Source organism: Mya arenaria, chromosome 2, assembly GCF_026914265.1.
Source record: "Mya arenaria isolate MELC-2E11 chromosome 2, ASM2691426v1".
NCBI classification, from domain to species: Eukaryota; Metazoa; Mollusca; class Bivalvia; order Myida; family Myidae; genus Mya; species Mya arenaria.
This window is the reverse complement of record NC_069123.1, coordinates 31,969,750-31,974,177: the sequence shown is the minus strand read 5'-3', so window position 1 is coordinate 31,974,177 and position 4,428 is coordinate 31,969,750.

Sequence of the window (4,428 nt, the reverse complement as noted above, 5' to 3'; positions counted from 1 at the left end):
TTTACTTTGATAGCTTCCTGAAGGTGTTGGAGCTGTTTCAAGTCAAGATCGGAAAAGGACAAAGCTTAAAATAAAGTTAGTTGCATATATTTAAACAGCAAATAATTCCGCCCACCCTTCTAATTTCCCATCTGGTTGGTGGTATGTTTTGTCTTTGGGCGTTAGGTTGGTATGTTTCTACACATACATATCCCAACATATTCAATTGGTTTATGTACCAAAATAGTAACAGTATTTTCATAAGCTTTAGTACAATGTTACATATTTTCATGCTGGAAATAAAGTGCTTATGAATTGTATAGAGCTAACACAGCAATACAATATCTAAATTAGTTACAAAAGGTAAACATGGTTTTTGGGACGACATTGACAATACTGCAGTGTGCAGTTTTTTTTAAATTTTCGTTAAATATTATGGTTAACAATATCATATTTACGTTTTCGCGTAGCTGGAAGTCTCGATCTATGTTTTGGCACCCCTGCAGTTTTCAGTAATATTTCAAACTTTTTTTTGTTTATTTCTGTAACTTGTGCTTCTATAGTGCACAGTTTGTCGTCTACGGTTCTTTTCCATTGCTGAAATAAATAAACCCATCGGGAAGTTTATCCTCACCATTGTTAATATGATAATTTAGTGACACTTTATGCAATATAAGGATGGATATTTTCTACACATACATGTTTTTTACATCTCTGTTATTGGTATTTACTATTTAAATTTCAGTAGAACGTTTTCAGACAGAGAACTACCAGTATTCATTAACTATTTTGTAAATATACATTGAATTTCTGCATCAAAATGTATTTAAAATTACTATATTGTTATGATTTTATTTCCAAGATGTTCTTAAAAAACCTTACCTTTATTGGAGTATTCGAATACGCCATTTTTGTCTTTAGTATTCCTAACATTCAAACACAATTATTGATGTGATTGATTCCAAACGGAACGTTGATTAAGAAGTATATGATATTAATAACAATTTTGTGCTGTGTTTTTATCAAAAATGTTATCAGTTAACTTATTACGATATTCTTTGTCATTTATACCCAAATCTCATCAGCATCCAGGTGAATTGTAAACTTTATATGTCATTTGAATGTGAAACTTGAATCTGCTTGGTAAGACGTATTCATTGAGACCGATTCATGTTTATGCACCGAATACACGATAGAGGTTGTATTGTAATATTTATTTTTAATATAATTCCATGAAATAATGCACTGATTGAAACTGCCTAGAACTTTCTTACACTATCGATTAAGTGCATTTTTTAATATCAACAAAAATCAGCAGTTAAGTTATTTCTTAAGAAAATAAGTATGTTCCCATAAATGATACGTAGAATCTTATCAAAATCATACCCAATAAACATTAGTGTGAAAAAAGCAGAACTCAACACATGGCAGTAGCATATGAATTGGGATCAGTAAAAGAAACATATGGCATAAGATGGATTTTTCAATATGGTGTGATATATTGCCACTGTAGGATCACAGGGGCAGGGTGCGTTGTTTTGCCACCCCCATGACAACGCCCCCCCCCCAATTTTTTAGTTTTTTATAAAAAAATAATAAAATAAACAAAAATAAATAAATATATATATATATATATATATATATATATATATATATATATATATATATATATATATATATATATATATATATATATTATATGTGTATACAAATATATACCAAGGCTTGTTAATGGGGGAACTGTTACAAGTAATAACTAACAAGAATTATGTTTTTTATACTATTGTTCTATAATCTTTGTAAAGGGTGACGACTTGCATCTGTATTTCCATTTATTTGCTACAATGCTGGGCTTTCCTTGGAGAGTTGCTATCAATCTTGAAGTAAATGTTCATATGTTCCGAAAATAAATGCCATTTCAAACCCGAAATGCAAAAGACATGCTACTCAACAATCCAACTGCGCGCTAATTTCACCCAATACTGATGTGAAAAACTACAGAAACAAGCTCAGTGGCCAAAACATTAAACATAAACCTCGTTTAATGGCACAGGGTAAACGCCAAAGACATTTAATACAAAAACAACATTTGGAAGATTAAATGCATTAGCCCGCTATGGCATAATCAATTCATTACGTGTGCCTAAAAAGCACCATAAACCTATCAAGATACATGCAAAATGGTTTCCAAATGTTGTGGGCGTGGCAACGCACCCTGCTACTGTGTGTTGGATGTATGCGTTGTATAGGCACAAATTATTTAAGCGATATTTTAAAGTTTATTTTTAAGACCTACCAAGCCGTTTGCTGTTGCTTCTTAAAAAAGCAACGTTTAAACTTGAACAAAAGCGTCAATCTTTGTAGCTCGGTAAAGTTGAAAATCAGTCCGAAATCGATATATTTTATTTGATTGTCTATATCGACTAAATGTTCAGTATTTATTTATAGAACGGACACTTATCAGACTAAATCTTATCACAAAAAAGGAATATTACCATACATGTTTTGATATATCAACAGCCTTCAAACTTAACAAGAAAGCTGACACGAATTGATTTTTTGTATTTGTTTGTATTTCCCATATAAAAACCTCTCTCCTAAAAAGGATACAGTTAATCAATAGTTTGACTCTTTCTTTTCGTCTGACCATGGCACAAAAATACCCAGAACACAATTCATTAGCCTCTCCAGTGGTCATATATATTTTATCATTTTTATTTACGGAACTAATGTGGAAGGATGTAACAAAACAAGATCACTTAAGGCCAATATTTATGAATTGTGGCCTTACATGTACATCTGGAAGAACCAAGGTTTAAAGGATTTCAACTGTGTACTTAATACAAAAATCAGTTGTTTATTACTAGTAGTAGATCAGTATTCATTAGTAGTGCAAAACAAAATAAAAAAAATAAATATCCTACAAATAAAACTGACAAAATGTAGCACTTCCAAGTTCAACTGAAAAGTGTATGTATAATTGCTTTGGGTGCTAATAAGTCTGTCTTAAAACATTTCACAAGCTTGAAGCTGCAACAGAACTTCCCACTGAAATACCATTCAATTTATATAAAATGTTTTTAGTATGTTCTCTTTGTTTATGATAATGAAATACTCAACACGCGAGCTGTGTTTGTGTGTATACTTAAAATGAAACTTAATAACAAGTTCAACATGGAACAAAATGCAGAAACAGCCCTAATATGGATATGGAACCGACTGGACCGTGTACTGCCCGCACACGCACATACGTAATACTCACACACACAAGCACACGCATACATGCATATTACACGCACGCACGCACAAACACGAGCATGCGCGCAAACATACACATACAGTACTCAGGGCTAGGATTATCTTAATTTACTTCTATATTCCTTTATAATAGACATTCATTTTTAGGAGCTGCGGACCTTTGTTACTGATGTACAACAAATTTGTAAATCTATAAAGAAATGTGATACGAATTGAAAGGCAATTCACAAAAAAAACTATGCCGTATGTGTTTGGCTCATGCCAAGGGCAACAACTCCAGTATGATGCTCAAAGTTATAGAAATGCAAGGTACATCCTCATTTTCAGTAACCTTAAAGCTGCACTCTCACCGATTTACCGTTTTGACGGCTTCTTTATTTTTTGTCTTGGAAAGAGCAAATGTTTGCGTAAATATCTGCAAACCAGTGATAAAAAGGTTGGTTACAAAAGATCAAATCGCAGATTTTCATATTTCCCTAGGAAATTCATGTTTATAAATCGCTTAAACCGTTACTTACGGTTTAAGAAAAATGCTTAAAACATCAGTTTTTGAACTTGAAAATAAAAATCTGCGATCTAATTTTGTCAGCATTCTTAAATAACTGGTTTCCACGAAATTTCGCAAAAAAAACGGCTCGTTCCAAGACAAAAAAAAAGTTGTCAAAACGTTCAATCTGTGAGAGTGCAGTTTTAAGGTCTAAAAGGTCGAATTATGTCATTTTGATATGTCCTTTTGAAAAATATCAGAACTATTTTAATGTCATTATTGACGGCAGTTTAACTGATGGCTTTTTACAAACAAATCATGTTGAATAAATAAGTTAAGTAGAACACACCATTTTATATTGCCTTTGCCACATTTAGACTTTCTAAGACGATCCTTTGAGCATTTTTGAGTAAAATATGTAAATCTTAAGATGTCAAACGGTCATATCATGCGCATGTTGCAATCCCGAATTATAACATGTTAATTGGCCAGTGAATTGATTTCGAAGGTTCAAAGACCTGCTCGGGATTTAATCGAAATCCCATCTTAAGTCTTTAAGATGTGCTTACACGTACAAGTTTTTATATAAACAAACGCTGATGCGAGTAGAATAAACAAAATTTTAAATTCCAGCTTAAATGACACCTAAATTCAACATCCTCATTATCAACAATTGCTTAAACACACACTATGGTTTGCTGCGA